Source organism: Cnephaeus nilssonii (genome assembly GCF_951640355.1).
Source record: "Cnephaeus nilssonii genome assembly, chromosome: 7".
NCBI classification, from domain to species: domain Eukaryota; kingdom Metazoa; phylum Chordata; class Mammalia; order Chiroptera; family Vespertilionidae; genus Cnephaeus; species Cnephaeus nilssonii.
Genome location: NC_137078.1, coordinates 24,861,049 through 24,885,092, shown reverse-complemented (window position 1 = coordinate 24,885,092; position 24,044 = coordinate 24,861,049). Strand labels below are relative to the sequence as shown.

General features: G+C 43.3%; 1 protein-coding gene across 4 annotated transcripts in view; it reads left to right on the top strand.

Moving 5' to 3' along the window:
* The window catches only part of ATXN1 (ataxin 1), a 403,794-nt gene that overhangs the window by 100,779 nt on the left and 278,971 nt on the right, over positions 1–24,044 (top strand). For all 4 annotated transcript variants that reach the window (XM_079777084.1, XM_079777083.1, XM_079777085.1 and 1 more), the window contains one exon: positions 480–605. The gene's annotated coding sequence lies outside the window, so the exon portion shown is untranslated. The remainder of the gene's footprint in view (positions 1–479; positions 606–24,044) is intronic.

The following is a 24,044-nucleotide window of genomic DNA, read 5'->3' as shown; positions in this document are numbered from 1 at the left end:
TTTTGTTCAATCCCATAAGCCCTTTATTTAAAAATATTCATAGTAGTTCACTCAGTCTGAGTTTAATGGGCAGAATCAGGTGGATTTTAATTTGAAACAAAACTCTCTCCACTTTCTACTCTTGAGAAACTGCATTTTAGTATCTTTAATTATTTAAACATAAGGAATCCTTCTTTATTTACTTATTTCAATTAGTAAACTTGAAATTTTGCAGGCACATTCCCACTGGTGTATATTATAATTTTCAGTACCTACCCAGAGGGTGCTTTGTTTCTTCTTTTCTGCCCTCCCCCATCCAGTATTTTAGGGTACCATATGTAGATCAGTTGCCCGATAGCTTCATTCTGGTAATTAATATGCTTGTTTGAGGTTATAAAATATACATCTGACAAAAGCCAGGGATTTCCCCCTGAACATCTACTGACTGCTTCAAGTGGCAATTTCATTCTGAGTTGGTGTTTTGTTTTGTCTTATTGCAGCATATTGGAGCAAAATGAGAGAGTTTATTTTGAGACCTCCAAATTAGTGCTGCTCCGGACCATGAGCAAGAGAGAAAGTGTGGACTTCAGCGTGCACGAATGGTCTTGAAACACAAGTGATTTTGGGTAAGTCGTCTGAAAGACTTGGCCTTAAATTTCATCAGTCACCATTTATTTGGTGTCCCAGGACATCTTATTCAAGTGCATGGCTATTTCTCTACAGCCCAAGCCACAGGATGTTTGCGGAAAGCTTTGTTCTATTGAAGGAGAGCAATGAAATTTACTTAGTTGTGTTTGTTTCTCCCACGTGCAGAATAATAGGATCTGAGTAGAATGCATTTGTCATTAGAAAAAGACCAAAAAGAGAGAGAGAGAGAAAAAAAAAAATCCAAACAACTAAACACACACAGACACACACACACCCCCCAAACAAACAAACTCACTACATTTCCAGATACTTCATTTTATCTGAGAGCATAAGGCAGTGGTTCCCAATGTGGGGCACATGCCCCACGGGGTGGCGGGGGGAGCGCAATTTGACTTTTAAGGGGGGCAATTCGAGAATGAGTTATTAACAGTGAATTTTTTGCATTTCTTATGGTTCTAGGGGCCTCATATACAGTATATAAATATATATTGTGACATATTTATGCATTTCAGTTCTCTATTATATGTTTTGAAACTTTATTTGCTATTTTTATATCACTTCATATTATTATTTTTAAACAGTTTCTTAGTGATTTCTTCTTCAATACTCCAGCTGTCCTTTCATTCTTTTATTTTTCTCTTTCATGGATGCCATGTGCTTTGGAAGCATGTTAAGACCAAGTTAATGGCCTTTTAGGCTTCCTCCACATGAATAGGAGTTCACTTTTTGAATAATAAGAATTATATGTCACAAAGGGGGCATCAGGATTTTAGAATGCTTAGGTGGGGCATGGCCGAAAAAAGGTTGGGAAGCACTGGCATAAGGTATTCATCATACAAGAGACCTCAGATTCAATTTGATGGCGAGTTTGTGACCCTGTAGTGAAGTATTGGGATGGGCAAAGATGAGAAGCACTGGGAGTTCCCAAGTCCTGCTCAACAGATGTTTATTGAGCACCTTTTAACTAAACACGGTACCCTGAATGACAGTCTTGGTTTGGAGTGAAATTTAAACACTCTGAACTATAAACAAACAATTTCAAACCACATACCAAAATAATGTGGACTTCCAAGAAAGCTTTGTCAGCCTAGCTCATTGTATTTTTTGGAAACGGAGTCCCTAGGTGGAAGCCCAGTTCTGCCCACCTATTTTGGTGACCTCAGACAACCTACTCATCTTCTTGGAGTGAGTCACCTTAAAAACAGGAGGACATGCCCCCGGGATCACCACAGTCTTATGCAAATTTAAAATTCAACAAGTTAATTAAAGTGAAGTTAATTGAATAATTATATTGTTTGATTGATTTTTGCTCCACAGAATTTACAGTAACGAGGGACAAAATTAAAGAAATTATAAAGCACATGATTTTAGCAAAATACCAGATGCTGGCTGGAATTGGCGTTTGGATTTTTGCTCAACAGAATTTACAGATGACCCTAGTGGGTCATCTCTGCAGAGGGGCTCTAAGATCAACCCATGTGGAGGAAAGGGGCAGGCGCGGGGATCCCCCTGCCTCTGGCACCGATCTTGTGAGCCAGCCCTTTGGTCAAGCAGGCCTTGCACTGTCTGTGGTTTATAATTCGTTCCTTGCAGCACAGTGTTAAGTGAATATCATATTTGAAAACATGTGATAGGCTTGTGTTGAATGATTGTCCTTTTTGGTTGGGGATCTGTTTCCTTCTGTGTTTGCTCTCGCCGTGTTATGGGTTACTTGCCAGTCCTTGAACCTCGTAGAGCCCCAAACCTTGAGCCATAGAGCCCCAATCCTTGTTTTAGATTGATGGCTCAGATGTCACTTGTTAGCAGGTGGCTGCCTCAGAGTGGTACACTATTTGGGTTTCATAACGGCATGTTTTTTTCTTTTACAAATGTTAAATTATGAAGTGCAGGACACCACATGAAGGCCACAGAATAAAAATGCAAACTGTGTTATCTGGAAATGCCAGTTTTATGATTCTCCTGGTGACACTGTCCTCCCTGCAGTGAACATCGGAAGCTTCTCTACCTGTTCAGCAGTGTCTTCTCTCCCAGGCCAGCTTCATTGAGGCCGCAGGTGTAGCCACCGTGGCTGGCTGAAGCAGGAGGTTTGGTTAGGATGATTGCATGGGGCTGTCTCTTCCTCCCCAAGTTCTGCCTGACCCCTAAGCCCGACTCTCGTTCACAAAGTCTTTCCTGAATGCTCCCGGCTTCACTGCCCACCCTTCCTTGTGAACTCCGGTAACATGTGGAGCTCGCATCATAAACGAATGTGTGGCTCTGCCTTGCTTTTGGGTGGTTGCCCTCACTCCATCTGGTTGCAGACTGCTTGAGGGCAGGAGTCAGGTCATAGCCGGTGTTTCTCCAAAGCAGTCCAGCTCCAGGGCCTCCTGATAGAATCACCTGGCTGCATGGATTAAAGTTGCAGATTCAGCAGCACCAGGCTGGATGAGTCAGAATTGCTGGAGATGCTGAGCCCAAGAAACTCACCGCAGATCTCTCCCTTGCACACTGAGGTTTGCTAACGACTGAGTCTGCTTCTTCACCCTCCTCTTTGCCTTCTCACCCGCAGCATAGCGCCCAGGTCTCAGCTCATCGTAGCTGCCCAGGAAATATTTGCTTGTTGATCTGAGCATCATCAAACCATGATGGTTGCATTCACTCTTTAAAGGCCTCGCCTTTCAGGATGTGGAGTCAGCATATTCTCTGAACCCTTAAAAACCCCAGTTTATCTAAATGTGTAGTGTTCCCCCCAAGTCCAAGGCTCTTTTATGTCCCTTTCTCTTCAATCACTGACCCTGGCTATCCTTAGTGATAGTCTTACCCCCTGCCTACGGCGATATGGCAGGAAAAGCAGATCCAGGGAGCTCATCTGGAGTGACGGGGTAGCAGAGATCTGAGGATGGCGGTGCTATGATACCCAGAAGCATTATCCTTGGCTCCCAAAGCCACACCTGCTGCCCTTGGCAGGTTATTTCGAATGAGATTTATTTCAGCTGTTAGGGCTCGCAGGTGGTAAGTTTTGGTGGCCAGAGAGCAATCCCATTGCTGAAAGGGATAAAGTTAAGCTGCAGTGGACACACATCAAAGCGCCCACGGTGGCAGCGGCCGGTTCAGGATTCGAATCGATGTCAGCAGACTGCGGGGGTGTCTCCTGGCCCCCCTCCTTCCCTCCCTCCTGGCTCCAGCAAGGGCAAGCCTGGCCTTGGATGATGCTAAATAGATTTGCAGGGTGTCCTTGCTCCTGAATGCCCTTGCTGGTGGCTGCAGCCCTGGTAGTAGATATGACAGTTAGTTCAAGTGGAAAACCAAACAGAAGAACTCAGAAGCCCAGCCAGCTTATAAAGGAACAAGTGGGGTAATCTGGAAATTTATTAGCTGTTAAGGTAACCACAACCCAGTGCATTCAACCTTTTTCTGCAACTTTTCTTTGGCGCTTGCCTCTTCACAGTTTTCCTCAGAGAGGCTGTGCGGATCCTGAACTGAGTGTGTGTTAAAAGGCGCACTCATGCACAGTGACTGGGAAGCACCCTCTTCTGGGTCTGCATGGAGTTTTGAGGACGGGAGGGAGCGGAAAGGTGTAACCGAGTGGATCGGGAACCGGCTTTTTCTCACGTTCTCAGCGAAGGGAAGGAAAAACAGCAGGTTCCCAAAGCAGTGTTAAGGGCAAAAGAGGCTTTTTAACATGTGCTTTAGGGAGACCTGGCTAGGTTTTCCTCTGCACAGCTTCCTGCAGCCGGGCGGTGGGGAGAGGGCCGCTTTTGTGACGCCGGAGGCGGGTGCACGGTCTGTCGGCTATGGGAGGGAGGTGTGCAGCTGTTGATGGAAGTGTCTCTGAGCCTTTGTTGAAGACTTTCAGGTAGAGGAGTAATGAGGGACAAAATTAAAGAAATTATAAAGCACATGATTTTAGCAAAATACCAGATGCTGGCTGGAATTGCTGTTTGGCGGCCTTTAGCCGGGCATGGAATATTTCCTTAGCAGTAGCCATCCGCGCTTGGCACAGAGAAAAATTGGTTCTAAAAGAGCATTTGTCTGGTTAGAAACTATGTCACTTGTCCTGCTGACCATGAGGCCCCCTGGAGCATTGCAGGATTTCCAAATGGTCACTTAAACCCTGGGCGCTGCTTTCTCAAGGCAGATACAAGTAATTAAAGAGCCAGGCCTGTGTCTTCCCTGAAGGTCATCATTAGAAAGCTCTCTAATGCTTTCCAGCTCAGGGGAGTCAGATACCCATCACGTACCTGAGCCTGCGTTCCGTAAAGCATACCCAGCATACTCCTTCTGTGAAGGGTGTTCTAGCTCGCTCCTCTTGCTGATGCTATCACGAGCTAATTGCATCCGTCCTTCAGAGGAGCCCTGTGGTTTGGTATAACTGTGAGTAAAACCACACCGGTTCAGGAAATGCAGTGCATTGTCTTATAGTAGGCATCATCAAAACAGATGTTGATTTACTTGGAAGATACCTTTCCTTGGTGACAGTTTGAGAGCTTTGAAGGGAGGTGTTTGATGTGCATCAAAATAAGTTAGAATTAAGCTGCCACGTTGGCACACTGTTGGAGTGAAAACTGAAAGAAACTCGCCAGTATTTGTTCCCGAACACGCTCTCCCCTAAGGCATCGTCATGCCATGACATCATTGTCAACTCTGCTCTGCAGACGATCCTGGCTCTCTCTTTCTCTTCTGAGTTAAGACCATTGGCTTCTGATTTCCAATGGTCTCAACTCAGAAGAGAGAGAGAGAGCCAGGATCGTCTGCAGAGCAGAGTTGACAATGATGTCACGGCTTCAGTTGGATGTCATACAGGTGCCTCCACCTTGAGGCTAAACCTACACTGGCCCTTTCCTGGTTCCTTGTTTAGAGAGACAAGATCAGCCAGTCATTGGTGCTGGACACCATCTTCCCTTCCTATGTAGTTCATCAACTTTGACCACACGCTGTAGTTTTACCTGTTAAATATTTCTTCTACTCACTCTTCTTTCACCCGCTTGCCGTTGTTCTGTTCCAGGCCATTAGCATCACGTGCCTGGACTATTGCAGCCACTTCCAAAATAAGCCACTTGCTTTAAGTCCTTCCTGTGTTCTATTCATCCCACTATGTTGAGAATTATTTTCCTAAAGAAATGGGTGGTTGAATTATTCCCATTCCTGAAAAACCTTGATAGCATGTGGAAGTATGGAAAAGTGTTTCTAGTACAGTGTGAAGTATAAAACTCATACTTCAAAATTGTATATGCAGGGGGTCCCCCCAAAATGTATATATACTTTGAATATAATTATAAAGGCAGTGTTTATTAATTTATACGTTTCATTTAGCAGCTATCAGCTGTTAAAGTATATATGCATTTTTGGGGGTGACACGCTGTATATGTGGAGTACAAAGGAACAATGAAAATGCATGTCTATCAACAAAGACTAGAAGTAAAGCAAAAATGAAGATGTTCGTAGTATTAGAATGGTTAGTCCTTTTTTTTTTTTTTTTTTTTACAGGTACTCCTTTGGTATTTTCCATAAATAATGAGTGAATATGATGAAGGAAAGGAAAAATTGAAAGGATTTTGTTAATTTCCCTTTCCTAGAAGGTAAAATGTGATCTTCATTGCATGACATTCAAGACCCTGAGGAATTCATTATCAATTTACCATTTAAATCTTATTGCCCATCCTTCCCATTTCTCCACACAACATGTTTTTCCTTTCTAAATATACTATATACTAGAGGCCCAATGCATGAAGATTCATGCAAGAATGGGCCTTCCTTCCCCTGGCTGCCAGCACCACCTTTGCTCTGGCTGGAGCCACCTTTCCGCCTTCCCACACTGCCCAGAGGCCCGGAGCGGCTGGGGCGGTGCAGAATGCCTGAGTCACAAGCATCCTGCCCCGCCCCCGGCCACTCAGCACCTGTGTATGCAAATTAACCTGCCATCTTTGTTGGGTTAGTTAATTTGCATACTCACTCCTGATTGGCTGGTGGGTGTTGCGAAGGTACGGTCAGTTTACATCTTACTCCTTTATTAGTATAGATTTTAATAACCATGCCTTTCTTCATGTTGATTCTTATACCTGAAATTCTCTCTCTCTACAAGGTGACTTCCTCATTCATTAAGGTCTAATGGAAATGTCCCTTCTCCCTGTGTTAGCACTATGCATTGAAATTTTTTGTTTATGTAGATATTTTTGTGGCTGGCTCATGCAGGTAGTGATTGCTTTATTTTAAACCTTGTATTGCTAGTATTAAGCCAATTTCTGCACATAATAAAGCTTAATAAATATCTATGGATAATAAGAAAAAAAGAAAGAACTAATTCAGAAATATACAAGTAATTCTTCAGGTAAGATTTAATTTTTTTTTCAGATAAACTCAGTGCTAATTTTTACCGTGTTGTAAAAATTACAAAAAGTAGATGTTTTTGATTAAGCAATTTTTACAAAAGTAGTTGGATTCAGCGTCAGGCCATTTCAGCTAAACTTCAAAAGTGATTCTTTAGTATTTGGAAATTCTGTCTTCAGCTTCTTAGGCACATTTGTGAAGTTACTAGAAATTACTTTTTAAACTGTTTTGTGTCATGAAAAACCCGATCAGCCAAATCAGAAATCCAAAGAGCTGACACATCCAGAGCTGGCAACATGACATGAATGTGTGATATTTTTTTTTCTTAAGCAAATTTAAAAAGCCAAGACTGGATAACATTAAAGGATTGATGTAACTTTTTCAATTATGAAAGGCTATTCTACTCTAGGAATATACCAGTACTTGTTACATTTTTTTTTTCATTTCTAAGAATTCTATTTAGTTAAAATAGCAAAGGAGAAAAAAAATCTTGGCTTAAATAAAATGAAAAGTCATCTCCAAAATTAAGTTGGCATCATCAAAAGATTTTTTTGAAAGGGAGGAGTAGGATGCTTTATAATATCACATGATAAGAAGCCACTAAAGAAAATCGTCATTTGCTAGGAATTCAGAATGGGATTTTATGGTGATTAATATGTGAGGCATGCTATACATCTTTTTAGATAATCTTTTGACATTAAGTAAATATAATTTAATACTATATATTCATATATATATATATATATACATATATATATATATAATATTTTCCCATTAATATTTTAGTTAGAATCAGTAAGTTGGAAGAGAATTTCAACTTGAGATTTGCCAATTTTTTTGCATGATATTTTTACCCAATTTTCAGTTTTATTGCCTATAAAATCATGACGAAAGTTGAACCATTGTTAGGTTAACAAGTTAACAACATGTATTGATTAATACTGTCTTGGAAACATTACAGACCACATCACTTTTCAGTATTTCATACAGTTGATCTTTGTTTTGCACAGTGAAGAACCTTTGCTGAATTTCTTATTTTTTTTCTGTCCTGAGCATTGCATGCATTTGCAAGCCTGACACTTTGACTAGTTAGAAGATCCGACAAGAAATCTACCATGGCTCAGGTGAATGAGTGCAGACTCACAGTTCATCTTTAGTTATTCTCTGCTGCACCATCTATGGGGCTGCAAACTTTTCTGCTTACTGCTGTTCATTTACCAAGAAGTACTGGCTGTCGAATTGCTCTTTTGTGAGAGCCAGTACACGAAAACAACCTAAATATCTAGTGACAAAACCCCAAGAAGGCGATAGACTATTGTAGTTTTCGTTACAGCTTCAGGTGCTTCTCGATGTAGTAGGTGCTTATCTTCAGCTGCCCTCTGCAGACCAGGTGTATGGGTCCGTAGGTTGTCTAGTGTGGGTTAGCACAAGCAGAAGTAAGCATAGGAACCTCAATTAGGAAGGCTGCAAAGGAGAAGACAACTCTTCGTGACACTTTAAGGATATACATCCAGAATAGAATACCTTGATGACTTCAAAGTTTCAAAATCCAGCCCTTAGAAAATCGTTTACAGTCATGGTTGATTTTTCTAGTAGTACATAATAAATCGCTGTGTAATGCTTTGGGGAAACAATATAATGCCGTGCTTAAGAGCATAGGTTCTTGAGGCTAACTTCCTGGGTTTGAATACAAATCTGCCACTTAATTGTATCTGACATTTAGTAGTTGTGCAATGTTGAGCAAGTTACCTAACCACTCTGGGTCTCAGTTTATCCATCCATGAAATGGGAAAAGTAAAATAGCCTCTATCAGAGTTGTCAAAAATAAAAGAGTTAATGCATGTAAAGCTTTTAAAAATAATGTTAGCTGTTATTATCATGTCACTTTCACAGTATTCACTTAGACAGTTACTTAGTTCATCATACAATTTTCCAGCCTTGACTTTATTCTTAGTGGCTTCCTTCAAATTGAATTTATGATTTTTTTACTCAGGGAAGGTAAAACGTGACTGAGTTCAACTAGGGAAGATGGGAACACACAGGAGTGAGCTGTTTGGTCTAGTTAGGGAGTGGCGAGCACGTGGAGGAGGTATTTTGAGCTACACTTTAGCTGTGGTTAGTATCGCAAGGGCCAGAGACGGGAGCAAGGTGTCCCAGGCGAGAGGGTGAGTGAACAAAGGTGAGGAGAAGGGAGAGGGCAGTATGTGATTGAGGAATGCTGGGGACCGGTTTGGGACAAGTGGAAGTTTTGTGAGGTGGAGTAATGGGAGACTGGGAGAAAAGGCAGGTCAATTTGCTAATTTTATGATAATAATTAATATGGCCCTGGCCAGGTAGCTCAGTTGGTTAGAGCAAGCATGTTAAACTCAAAGGCTAACACGGGCCAAATAAACAAGATTTAAGTTTATGTGGGCCGCAAAAAAAAACAAAAGCTTCAATTTTCATAGAAACGTAGGTTTATTTTGATAGAGACATGCTGAATACAAAGGGCTGAAATAAATGAGTAATCGTTAACATAAAATAATGGAACATTTTAATAAAAATTAATATTTTTTCTTGAACATTAACTTACCAGACACTGAATAACTGCACAAATTAATAAGCATAACACAAATAAACCTATTTTTCTTGTTCTCCGAAAGCGAAATATTTCCTGTTGCGCACACCAGACAAGTCAGTCCAAGACTAATGACATGGCAATTGGCTGCTAAAATATTAGCTGCTAGTATTAGTGGAGAGAAATGGTGGGCCTGCACATAAGGCGCGTAAGGGAAATGAATGCAACACGATTATAGTAATCAGTCATTAGCGAACATTGTAGTTTGTTATTAATAATTATGTATAACAGGATATTGTAAAAATAAGTTACGAAATTTTTATAAAAACATTTCTTACATACCATTATATTGGCTGGGCCGCAAAAATATTCGTTGTGGGCCGCGAATTTGACATGCTTGGGTTGAGCATAGTCCCTATAAGGCAAAGTTGTTGGGAGTTTGATCTCCAGTCAGGGCACATACAAGAATCAACCACTGAATGCATAAATAAGTGGATTTGTTGTTCCCCCTCTCTCTCCCTGTCTCTTCCTCCATTCCCTCTCTCTCTAAAATCAATTTAAAAATTATTACTATGAACTGTTAATTGAGTAGCTACCTTACATCAGATTCTGTGATTGGTGCTTTACATCAATAGCTCAGATCACAACTCCCCATAACAGTTATAGCCCCATTTTTACAGATGAAAACAATTGAATTAACCCCATGCTAATGGCTGGAAGTTTCTCTTAGGTGGTGGCTGGCCATTAAAGGTTTTAGAATGGGAGAGGTCATGATCAGGGTCAGCAGTGATTTACTTACCTGCTTTGTTAGACTCCGAGTTCTCTGAAATGTAAGATGTCTTACACCCGCTATGTTCCCCAGGAGGAACAGCCCTGCACCTTCGGCATGGCCGATACTCCGTAAATACAGGGAGAGTCTGTTTTAAAAGCTCCCTTCAACACAACTTGGAAGATACTTTGTGTACATTTTTCTTCTTATAGAAGAAACTAATTAATGCATGGAATAATAGTCAAACTACTTCCTTTGTGCCTGTACATGTTTCATCTCACCTGATCCTCACAAAAAATCTTAAGGAGTATGACTTTGACATTCATATTACATGTTATCATAATGCATGCGGTTATTGGTGCTGAAGAAGATTACACAGTGTGTGGGAGTAAAACTAGGATTCAAACCCTGGACTCCCAACCCCTAGCCTGTACTCGGCCATCACCCCGTACATGCTATCAAACTCTCAGACCGCTCCTGATTTCCAGTCTCCAAGAGGGTGGTGCTTTTTCACAGGTTTAAGACCACTTTGCTAGCTCTCTGTTGCTTCCAGAGAAACTAAAGCTCCACAAGGAACTCATCTACTTTGTAGAGGTTGATGGAAAGAAATTATTTTCAGCTGTCCTCATGACCAGCATCCTTCTCAGTGACCTGCTGGCAGGTGGCCCCTCTAGGAGCCCATCAAGTTAGCCACTTGTAGGAGCCCGGCGGCCCGTGGTAGGTGAGTGCGCAGAGAACTTGCTCTTGGCAGTGAAATGGAGTTTGGGAGTGAGTACATTTCGAGAACCCTAGATGTGTAAGGTAGGTACTTTGATTGAAACCAGTTTATTATACTGAAAACACTCAGCAACAGGCAGAGCAACTTCTGCTTACAAGTGCTGAGTGGAATTGGGAATGACATTTAGTGAAAGGGGAAGTTTAATTCCAACTCTCAAAGTTTGTCCCCAGTGAACCTAAAAGCACATGTTATGTAAATGCAACCGAAATCTGTATTTATTAACTTGACAAATTTTGGAGTGGTTATCTGCTCTATGACATTGATCCGCAGTAAGATTCTCCAAAATATCAGAGGTTTAAATTGGGACTCTTAAACATTTGGCACCTATGCTGGTTCCAGTTTCCAGAGGCTTAGCTCCCCTGCCGCGGTACCCACTTTGCAGGAATGGCCATGGTGCTCTCTGTTTTCCTGGGGAGCGTCCACATTGGTCTCACCCCTTCCTTTACCGGCACTGCCCTCATCCACTTGGGAGAGTCAGTGAGCCAACAGCAGTCTGTCTTGGGGACCCAGCCACCAATCCAGCACCGCACTTTGAAGTGTCCTGAACATGATTTTTCAGTGTATACAAATATCTATCTGTCTGTCTATAATTGTGGTAAATATATAATGTAAACATTACTAATTTAACCATTTTTAAGTGTATAACTCATTGCATACATTCACAGTATTGTGTAACCATTTCCACTATCCATTTCCAGAGCTTTATCATATTCCCAAACAGAAACTCTGTACCCATTAAACACCAATACCTCGTTCCTCCCCCTCCCCAGCTCTACTTTCTACCTCAATGAGTTTGCCTTGTTTGGGTAGCACACATACCTAGAATCATACAATCTTATTCCTTTTGTGTTTGGCCCGTATTTTTAACACAGTGTTTCAAGTATACTTGTTTTTTGTGTGTGTGGGTGGGTGCGTAAAATATTTATTTTCAGTACTTTATTGTACCAATATTATCAATAAGATGTAATATGCACTCGAATTAAGAAACTAGGTTCTGTAAGAATATGGGTAAACAGACGATACAGAAAATTTTCCTCATAGTAAGTGAAGAAAATAACCCCTGTGAGACAAAACCAGCCTCCTGCCGGGTAGTTTGCCCGTCCTCCTTGGAGCCAGTCGGCCCTCCCTTTGGTTCTAGCCCCTGTTTGGCCTGAGTCCTTGGCAGCATTTCTGTGGGCAGGCTTGCCTTTCTGTAACGCCTCCTGGAAGAGTTCAGAAATTTTTAGGGACCATCTCTTGACTCACTTCTGTTTGATTCCTCTTCCCACTGATTTTTTTAAGTTACTCATTTGGTCTCCCTGCCTGTGTCCAGCCACGGGCAGACACGTGACGGCTGCTGGTGAATCACAGCCCTCCACTTGCGGCGATGCCACGCAAAGCAGCAGTATGTTCTTTTCAGATTTCTGTTCTAGCAGTTGCCAGGCTGGTCCAGGCTGCACTTCTCGAGCACCCCAGAGATCGAGAGCCTAAGAAAGCAGGCCCAGGAGGGTCTCATCTCCTCCTGAAAGTTAATGGGACAGCAATGACTTTCTGCTGTGCTAAGGCCGAGATTTGGCTCAAATCCCAGAAGCCTGTGATTCTCAGATCTTCTCTCACAGTACATCCTTTTCTTCTGGCAAAGGCTCCATGGATTGATTTAAAGTTGCGGTGCTTAGAGGGCTTACTCTCTTCTCGTTTTCTCTCGCCGTAATGAAGATGTACTGGGGTCCTCTCCCCGTGTTGGATTTCCAGCGGGGCCGAGCAGAACATTGTTGTAAGTGGCCCTTTCTCCAGCTTTGACTGAACCTAAACAGCTCAGTGATTTCAGGGGCACGGTGCTAGGCCACTCAGCCCATCCCCACCACATCACATTTCATTATAACCACTAAGTGTAATAGCACCCAGTGATGGGCAACCTTTTGAGCTTGGTGTGTCAAACTTCGCCAAAAAACTGAGCATAACTCGGGTAGTGTGTCACTTTGAGGAAAAAACATTATTTTGCAAATGTTTCACCCTCAGCATGCGGCCGCCTCAGCGGCCGCGTGTCATCAGAAATGGCTACACGTGTCAGTGCTGACACGCGTGTCGTAGGTTCGCCATCACTGACCGTGACACTGATCTGAGGTACTCTCTTAGGAAACTGAGATGGTTTCCACAGGCTAGGCATCGCTGTCTAATAAATTACTGTGGACGACAGGTTTTCCTGACGAGGTAGTCAGGACACATACTGGAATAGCCCCTCTAAACAGAATGTGGAAACCATTTGAACTCAGCAGAACAGTGTACCACCGTATTTATGATATACTAGAGGCCCGACGCATGGAATTCATTCAAGAGTAAGCCTGCCTTCCCCCGGCTGCCGGCACTGGCTTCCCTCCGGCACCCGGGACCTGGGCTTCCCTGGCAGAGGAATGCCCCCCCCACCTGCTGCAGCCCAAGGGTCGGTGGCCTGGGCCTCCCTCTGCAGGGCGATCATGGGGCGATGTCCAAGCCCCCGACCAATCACATCGCACCCACCTTGGCTGGCCTGGTGTTAGTGGGTGTCATAGTGTGGTCGTCTGGATGGTCGTTCCGCTGTTCAGCCATTCGGTCGATTTGCATATTATGCTTTTATTATGTAGGATATGCTTGGCATTAAGGAGGGCTGTAAGGAAATATGCAGATCGCCCTTTACAGGTGTCTCCGCCCTCGAGGTGCATGCCTACATGTGAATGTTATGGACCAGGCACCCTGGTCTCCAAGCTGGTGACATGTCAGCTTCCAAGCGCTTCTAAGGCCTGGTATCCATGTTGATAATTTTGTGAACTTTTACAGAGCTGCCCCCATACTCACTAGTCTGGATTCACCCCTTGTTAGGAAAACCTATGCATATGTTAATGGAATATAGTTATTTCTCCTTCATACTAATATGTGAAATTCCCCCAAATCTGCCAGCCCACAAAACAGAAAAATTAAGGTGGCTGTGCAGAGCCTTTCGTATCTTCCCCAGTTGTTTCTAAGGAAGTTTATATCTTGGACATTTACCAAATAGTAATATGTTTAACTGGTGGTTACTACGTCCTAAATTTCCCAAAACGATGACTAACAATTATGATTCACATATTCCTGGGAACCCCCTTCCCCCAACTGCCATTTGCCGGGAGTGGTGGACTGCATGTCAGTTTCTTAGGAGTTGAGGAAAATGGAACTATATAGCTTCTTATCTTGTCCTCATGCCGCCTAAAGAAAACGTTAATTTAATGGCTATAGTGTGAAACATTTCTTCCTAGCTTGACTTGGTTATTTTCTCTGCCAAGAAGTCACGTGTTACAGGTAACTTTGATTTGAGAAGTAGCTGTTTTTAGTACGCTAAATTAGTTTCTTTCTTCCTTTTCCAGGAGTTTTTTTATGATGCCCAGCCTGTTGTTAAGTGTAAAAGCTAACTTAGCTTAGATTATTTTTTTTAAAATGCACCTGGTATGGTATTCAAGCTGTGACATTTCCCGTTGAAATAGCACTGCTCTGCCCTAAAGGAAAAGACCCCAAGAAAATATAACCCATTTTTTAAAAAAAGGAATAAACTATTTGTCTACTTTGAAGGTTTTAAAATAACTCACGATGTTTATTAGCCATTTGACTTATTAGTCAAAAATCTTAGGGAGGTGTGATGTCTGAGACTGTTCAGGTGAGTGACAGTTGGTGTGGGCCGAACCTGTGTGGTGCAGTGCAAGGTGACCACAGAGTAGAAAATGGCCCCGAATGTTTTGTCCTGCCTGAAAGGAGGAAGCCTGTCCAGGGGCCTGCTTGGCAACAAAACTTACGTTGATGACCTAGCAGCCACAGCGAAGGGCTGAGGCGGGCAGAATCCCGCTGGCGGGATGGTGTGGAGTTGGAGGAGGAGAGTGGTCCCACAATCTGGGTTTCAGTTCCTGGTCTGTCCCTAATTCTGTGACCTTTGGAAAATTACTAATCTTTCTGGAACAATTTTCTCCTGTATAAGCGGAGGGCAGTAGCCTGGGTAACCCTGAGAGGTTCCCTTCGCCTGGGACATTCTGTATCTGAGGATTGACAGACAACAGACTTACATGGGAAATGAAAACGGTAAGAATAGAAGCGGAACAGGTGGAAGGGAAGCAGCTGTGTGGACAGTGGTCTGGATTCTAGACCTTTCGGGCCTCACGGACCCACCAGTTGGCGATCGCTGGTCTAGAAAGCAAGTTGGAAATATCCCCAGTATGAATTCAGTTGTGTGTCTCTCTCCATAGGCAGGTGACTTTGATTTGAGAACCGAGCGCTGCCTGAGGTTAGGGGTGAGCTCTGGGGTAACTTATTGCACCTGGAAAACACCTTTCAAGGACCTGTGCTTCCCTTGCCCGGCCTGTGCTCCTGACCTGCCTCAGCACAGAGGCTGAGCTTTGTATTTGCGCCCAGTGCTGTGCTGGCTTCGATGCCTCCTCCCCCTACACCTTCCCACCGATGCCCGGGGAGATGCTCCTGGGCCCCAGTAGGTGTTCTTTCTCATTCTGAGCCCTGTTGAGGTCCACCTCTCTGCAGAATCAGATGCATTTATTTATCTTGGCACTGTCCTAATTGAAGAATCAGATACCTTTGTATTTGTTTTTGCCAGAACTCACACATATAAATGAGCTTTCATAATCAGCAGGGTAGGTTGACACTGAAATACCAGAGTCCTTGCCAGTTTGCTACTTAGTTGCTCAGTTAACACTGAATTCTGTCACTGCTCTAGTTTCTGTGTAAGAATAGCTCCTTCTCTTTAGAATTTACTTACCAAGTGGGGGAGACCAGTGCAAATGGAAGCACCAGGAACTCAGTAATAGCAATATTAGTGATGCTCATGAAAGCAATAGACATTTTCTTTTTAAAAAAATATATTTTATTGATTTTTTACAGAGAGGAAGAGAGAGGAATAGAGAGTTAGAAACATCGATGAGAGAAAAACATCGATCAGCTGCCCCTTGCACACCCCCTACTGGGGATGTGCCCGCAACCAAGGTACATGCCCTTGACCGGAATCGAACCTGGGACCCTTGAGTCCGCAGGCCGACGCTCTATCCACTGAGCCAAACCGGTTTCGGCAATAGACATTTTCTGAGTGCTTACTGTGTACCAGGAATGTGCTAATAAGCACTTTACATGCACTAATTGTGTGTCACATACATACAAACCCATTAAAAATAAATGTTCAGTTTTCACAACAGCTCTGTGAGATAGGGATGATTATTGTCCACCTTCTTCAGATGAAGAAACTGAGGCCCAGAAAGGAGAGGTACACTTTAGGCATGAGTAGGATTAACTAACATCGAGAAATAGATGTTAGTGCTAGGTAAGCGCTAGGTCTGTTGTGTGGATACCAGAACTAGACGGGGTTAGTTTAGGTGGGATAAAGGTGTTTAAACCCTGTTTTGCAGTAAGAAAGCCATTATTGTGTGATGTGGGGAACAAAAGGGCATTTCGAGCAGGAGATGATTACTCGTTAGGATAGCAGGTCAACAAGTTGGACCACAAATAGGTTTGCTCAGTTGGAGTAAAGACTGTCCCTCTGAGTGATGGCAGCTGGGTAATCAGATTCAAATGAGTGAGGAGCTATTTTTTTAGCGGTAGTGGAGTCATCACCACCACCAATAGTAGGTCAGCACCTTAGAAAATGACTCCAGAGTATAGACATGTTTCCAACAGAAATGTGTTAGTTTGCAAAGCAAACAAGGCTCAGGCATTAATTTCCTGCCTTCGGAGATTTCTCCTGAGTTCTCTTTGCCACATGACATGAGCTTCACACCCTGGCCTCTAGCTGTCACCATCTTTACTTCAGTTTCCATTAATTAGCCCTTAGTCGTAGGTCGGTAGTCACTCGAAGCAGCTAAGAACTTATTCGCTCCAACCCCCCTGGACAGCGTGGGATATTTGTCTATTCCGACACGTCTGCCTTGCCCTGGCAGCCACATTATACACTCTTTAGAGGCAGGTGCGTCTCAGGGAGGGGAGTGTAGTAGCATCTGTTGGCGAATATGCAGCAGCTGCCCTTTAAGGACTCCAGATGGTAGACATCGGGTAAGAGATTAAAACTTGGGCAAGGACTGAAAGCAAACTGGGGAGACCTGGATTTGTGGGTGCTTGGGAAAAAGACATGAAATGTATAATAGTCATATTTGTTTCAAGGGGTTTTTCCTTCAAAACTCGAAGAGGGGGGGAAAAAACAACAACATTGGGAGGGATTTCCCTAGGCTTATCAATGGCTGGTTTGTGTGTCTAATTAAATACATAATTACTTTGTTTATAATCCTTGTTTGGAAAAGATTTATGGCAGTGCCCTAAATCCCTCAATCTATCAAACAAGAAAATCTTATGAAGTAACCAAGTTAGCAAGCTGTCTGTGCCTCTTCTTAAATGTTTCTTTTTAACGAGATGAGTATATAATCAACAAGAGAGTAATGTAGTTACATTTCTCATCTATTTTTCCCTTTAAAAAAATGTTCTTTTCCTTTAAACTTCAAATTGCTTAGCAATTTCACATGTTCTTGTTTCTGAAGAGGTTGGTGTTTGTAAAACTCTAGGGCTGATAATGGTAACTCTTGTTTTTTTTTATTTTCTTTCTCTTTTTTTCTTAAAGCCACTTCTGTTTGAGAAAAGCTTTGGAGTGCTCTGAACACAACACGCGGGGGCAGGAGGGGCACCTCTGACCGTGGGACCCTGACCGTCTTCCCAGGCCCACGCTACCTGGTCATGCTCTGCCTTGTTGCATGGCTTCCCGGAGCTGAAGTGGTTCTGGACATTAACAAAACTCCTGCCTGTAGGAATTTGGATCTGAGCTTTGGAGAGGAAAGACTTAGTATCTTCCTCCTGCCTGCAGCCCCAGTGAACGTCATACATAGTGTTACTAGCATTTACCTCCTAGCTCAGTCCATCCAGCCCTCGTGTTGCTATGTGAAGTCCTCAGAACTCCGTGTGGCAGTATTGACGGATGAGCAGACTTTGTAGGGTCACCCTCAGGGGCTGATAAGACTGACTCGGTGCCCGTCCCACTGCTCCAGCCTGTGGAATACGGTCCAGCAGCTGGGGATCATGTGGGGAGATAGTGAGGGAAAGAACAGCAAACAGGGGAGAGAGGCAGTGAACACAGTCCACTCCTCGTTGGCAAACAGTGGAAAAGAAGGGAACTTTACCCTGTGCCAGCCACCTTGGTGGGAGCATCACCTGTACCCTCCCATGAAACCTTTTAATAACCCCAGGAGATGAGCATTGTTGCATTTTGTTTTACGAATGATGCAGGGCAAAGGTTAAATAAGATTAACAGCTCACGTGTCGTAGAACATAGAAGGATTCTAAACCAGCTCTGTCTGACAGGAAAGGTATGCTATTTTCAAGCACCAGTGGGTTATTTTTGAGCTTCTCTTCCTCTTTCCTTCTGATGCTTGATTTTTAGTTATTCCATGGCAAATTGAATAAATCCCTGAAAGGATGTATAGGGGAAGTGGAGGTATCCGACACAAAGCTGTTATCACTTAGCCATCCTAATGAAGGTTTGTGGCTATGAGAATTTCACAGTCACCTGGGAATGTCAGAACACTGGATTTAATAACTGAGAACTAAAGCAGGGAGAGTCCTATGGAAATGTGGGTCACGAAACCAAAAGTCTGAATGAGGAGTGGTGAGGAGGAATCCAGTCGACGTAGAGATTGACGGAACGTCCAGTGAGACCTGTGGGGTAGATGTGGGGCAGATGGCGCGACTGTGATGGTTTAGCTTTGCAGTGATACGGGGTTTTGATTTGAGGCACCTGTCTGATTTTAATGCTTTGCGCCATAACAGCTGGCCAGAGTGTGGCACCCATATCTAAGGGGCTTGGTGGCAAATATGGGTGCCATTGAGTGGGAGCAGATAGTGAGCTTTTCTCACGGGGTGACCAGTCTTGCCCATCTAGAAAGATTTCTGCTTAGAAGGTCACAGTACAGCAAACATGTCAGACTCAAATGCTAACATGGGCCACGTGCCTCGTTTATTTGGCCCGTGTTAGCCTTTGAGTTTGACATTCTTGCTGTACACCCTCTGGGGCAGCGGTCGCCACCCTTTCGGACCTCACGGACCACCGGTGGTTGGCGACCACTGCTCTGGAGCACTATGATCATGATGAGGCCAGAGTTTGGACCATCTGGTATTCACAACAGAGGGAAGAAGCAGGGGCATGGGGTCAGAGAGACGAGAATTCAAATCTGGGCCCCATCATTTGTTAACTGTGGACCCTGGGCAAAGTGCATCCTCTGAATGATAAATGGGGATAATCGTGCCTCCTAGGACCGCCACACATGGAACAGTCAGCACAGTGCCCGGCACACAAAAGTACCTAATCGTTGTCATTATTACCTGAGAGACTGTTATTATCTAAGAGCAGCTAAGAGCGTAGGAGGTCTTTTTTATCATGCTTGTGAAAGCTCTGGTATACCAATGAAAGGGCCCCTTAATTTAGTGAGAGAAATCCTTGAAATTTCTGCTACAGCAAAAATGCAAATTGCTACTGGATACATTTCTGGCAGACATAGAAACCATTTACATAATGAAACCTCTCTGATATTATTTCTATTAATAGCCACACTTCTAAGTATCAATCTGACCATTTTGTATTTAGACTCATTCTCTCTATGAACAGGTTCCATTTACTGCAATGCCTTCTTCATTTCTTCTGACGAGTGTCATTATCTCTTTACGTCATATTGTGGTGTTCATGATTTAATGAACTCTTCAATTGTTAGTTTAATATCCAAGGAGCTCATGTTTAATAATGCTCTGGTAAGCATGGTACTTAGAGAACTAGGTTCTCTGTGCCTTTGTGCATCTACATCATCGTTTGCAGCGAAGCGGTTGCTTCTGTTAGCATTTTCCTAACAGATCCCCTGTGATCAACCCACTAAATACTTCAGCATGTTTGTTCACCCATTTGGTCTACACTGTCATCCCCTCAGGCCCTTGGATTTCTTGATCCGTGTGTGATACATTGTTATGGGATCAGACTGAATCTGTAAATTGGTCTCACAGCTTTAACTTCACAGCTGGGTCTTGAAGAGCGCGATGGCTTGCTCCTGCTTGCCCCTGGCCCCTAGCAAGAGAGGCACCAAATGCAGAGCCGCTCAGTGCTTGTTGAATGAGGTAACGAGCGAGGACGTGAGGAAATGCCCATGGCTGGTAGGAGGGTTTCTAAGACCATCATGTCCCTGAGATTCTATCAGTGTGGACATGACTTAGGTGACAGGAAAACTTGGCAGGCACTCTCAGGAAGCATTTTGTTCTTAACTTTTATAATAGCTCATAAGTGGTCAGGATTTTTAAAAATCGCCCTTTCCTCAAGGGGGTTATATATAAAGGCTCTAAGCAGGCAACGTTGATAAACTTTAAAAAAACCTACGTTTTTATTTTAAAGATAGTACTGCTTTTCTGTTTGTTTATGAAATATGATTTTACTAATTAGTACTCTCTTAATTGCCCATAAGGGAAATTCATCAGAGGCAGCTTCAAGTGGGAATTTTGATAAGAACATGAGGGTGTCTGTTGGATTTTGGGGAAGGGTGGCAGCTGGGCCTTAGGTACTAAAATCAAAACAAACAAACCCCAACCCACCAATCCACAGTGTATCTGGGTTTGGGTCATGTAGTGTGAACAGGACTGTTCCCACCTTTGTGGATAAGGCACTTTCCAGAAAAACAGATGCCAAACAGACAGTCCAGTCTGTGTCCCTACGGAGGTTGTACCAAGGGTATGTGATGCTTTATCTTTACTTGTGCTGCCGTTGAAGATTGTGTAATCATTAGTGCTAATATTGCTGGGGAAAATGTTCATTAAGGTGTCTATTCTGTGGGGGTAATTTCTATTTGCAGGGCTCACTAACGTTTTTTATCAGAATGGACAGCTCTTTTCTGGTTGGAGTACACTAAAATCACACGATGCGGGGAGTCGTTCGTCAGTGTGTTCTGGTTCCTTCTTCATCTCGCTTTGGCTCGCTGCCCTCAGGCTGGTCCCCTCGGTGCTGGGTGGTGCAGGGATGCTGAGTTGCAGTGGGCACCTCTCTGCCATAGGAGCCTTGCTGAGGGAGGATCTTGTACTTGGGGTGATGCTGGGTGATGTTGAGGAAATGGCTCAAAAGCAGATGGGACCTGTTTGAGAAGCCTCAACATCACTGGATGTGGTGAAAGAACAGCAGCCACACCTCACTGTCGTTCCTGTCATATCTCAGAAGGCAGCATTGAGTTCACGCACGGGGTCACACAGTTCCAGGTCACCTGAAACTCAGAGTTTGTGTAATCCAAACTTCTGTCTTCAAAGGAGGAGACAGACCTTCCTAAAGCAGTGAGAATGGCTTGGCCCAGAAGAGGTCAGACTGGACCCAGAGATGGGCATATGGACTCCTGCGTCCATGCTAGCACTCTTCCCGTGGCTTTGCATTATCTCTCCAAAAGGATCACTTACTGGGCCATAGCTCTGTCCTTACACAGGCTTAGTATCTATAATCGTCTGCTAGACAAAGTGCCACAGACCTGGTGGCTTAAACAACAGAAATTTGTTTCCTCATAGTTATGGAAGCTAAAAATCCAAGTTCAAAGTGTCGGCAGGGTTGGGTTCTTCTGAGGTCTCTCTCCTTAGCTTGTAGATGGCCGTCTTCTCCCTGTGACCTCACGTGATCTTCCCTCTGAGCATGTCTGTGTTCCAATCCCCCCGTCTTATAAGGACACCATTTATATTAGGTTAGGGCCCCACCCCAATAACTTATTTGACCTTAATCACTTCTTTAATGGCCCTATCTCAAATATGGTCACATTCCAAGGTAGTGGGAGTTAGGACTTCAGAATATAAACTGGGGGAGGGGAGGTCACAATTCAGCTTATAACAGTATCTATAAATTGATTAATTTAATTCCATAATTGATTGGTTATAGATGATATTCATTACCCCCAGTCTTTTTATGTTTTTTGGTAATCACAGAAGGATAATTTTTCCATTGCTGCTGCTGCAGCCTTTTTTTTTTTTTTTTTTTAGAGAGAGAGTGGAAAGGGGGGAAAGAAGGAAATATTGATGTGAGAGAGACACATCGATTGGTTGCCTCCCACATGTGTCCCTACTGGGACAGGGGTCAAACCTGCAACCCAGATATGTGCTCTCGACTGGGAATCAAATCCAAGACACTCGGTGAGCAAGCTGACACTCTAACCACTGAGCAACACCAGCCAGGGCCATTACCCAGTCTTTATTTATTTATTTATTGTTTAAAGTTCTACATATGTCTTCCTTTTCCCCATTGACCCCCCCCAGCCACGCCCACCCCCAGGACAAGCCCCCGCCGCCCCAGTGTCCCTGTCCATTGGTTATGCTAATATGCATTAATACAAGTCCTTTGGTTGATCTCTTACCACCCTCCCTTCCCCTGCCTTCTCTCTGAGGTTGGACAGTCTGTTCAGTGTTTGTCTCTGAATCTACTTTTGTTCATCAGTTTATGTTGTTCATTATATCACATATATGAGTGAGATCATGTGATATTTATCTTTCTCCAACTGACTTATTTCACTTAGCATAATGCTCTCCAGGTCCATCCATGCTATTGCAAACGCATTACCCAGTCTTTAAATGACCATTTCAACAGTCAGCTAATTTAAAATGCTAATACCATAAATGTTTTTAATTGCTTACTATGTACCAGGCACTGTGCTAGGCACTGGGGAAAACTGCATGCCAGAAAGACTCACTCCCTGCCTTTTTTGAGGTGAGAGTGTCAGGAAAGGCAGGCATTTCCAAAAAGGAATTTATGAAACTGTCATGAAAGTGGACATGCAGGTGCCATCTCTAGATCTTACAGTAAAATCACTTTTTTATTCAAATCTCCCGTGGTGGCAGGCTCACAGTAGGGTCAGCGGGGGTTGTTGGAGCATGCATGTGTCTGGATTGGTGTGGTTCTGAAGATAAAGCTTCAGAAGACATCACTGTGTTCTTTCCAAATATGTAGGTTTTTTCGTGGCCAGAATGCTCACTGAGTAACTGGATTATTTATGTGTGTTCAGTGCAGCTTTATTTTTTTTTCCCCCCCAGGGAAAGTTATTATTTTTACCATCTAGTAGTGTTCTGAAGACTCCACTACAAATGGTTCTATGCTGAACCCCGTCCGTTTCTCTTCTGGGACCACGTCTTAGTCATATTGTGTCCCTAATGTCTGGCATAGTGCCTGGCATTTAGTAGGTCTGCAGTGAATACTTGTGAATAAAGGTGTGCTGATTGAAAAGTTGCCTGCTATGACTAGCTTTCTGCACAAGATAAATGCCTTTCATCTCCAGAAAGATTGTGGGCTTCTGAGCAGGAACAGCATGAGTCACACATTGTCTACCTGACTCAGCACCTTGTACTAGTAAATGATAGGTAATGCCATTCCTAAGTACTCTAGCCTGCAGAGGGGCCAGTCATCCCTGCATCAGGGACCATGGATGAGCCTGAAAGATGAAAAGACAGAAACAGGTTATTGCACAGACATGCATTAAAAATGTAATTTGTGCAATTTACCATTTTTGGACCTATGGACATAAATTAAAACTCATTTTTTGTCTCCGGGGTACATAGTACTCTCTTCTCCATTCTGCTGTAATCACAGCTGCCTTCATTATAGAATCATAGATGAGTGAATTAAGGTGAACTTTGAAAGAAGAAAGAGATGTAGCTCCTTTGAGCCACGTGGGAGTGGGAAAATTGTTCTAGGCATAAAGATGTCATCAAAAGAGACGTGGCTGTTTTTCCATTTTCAGCAATCATTGGCAGTTTATTGTTTAACATTTTTAAAAGTATCCTCTGAACCTCAGGATGTTCAAAAAGAAGTATTTCATGGTAGAGGTGATGTCGCATGATAAGAGATCCCTTATTTGATTAGTGGCAGAAACAAAAGGTTGAAGCTGCTGTGTGATGAGAATTTAAACATAGAGAAGTAAAAGAACTCAGGAGTTAAAGTGTGACTCAGTCCCCTTGGGCATATGGTGGTAGCATTTTCTGAATCCTGGCATATTCTGTTA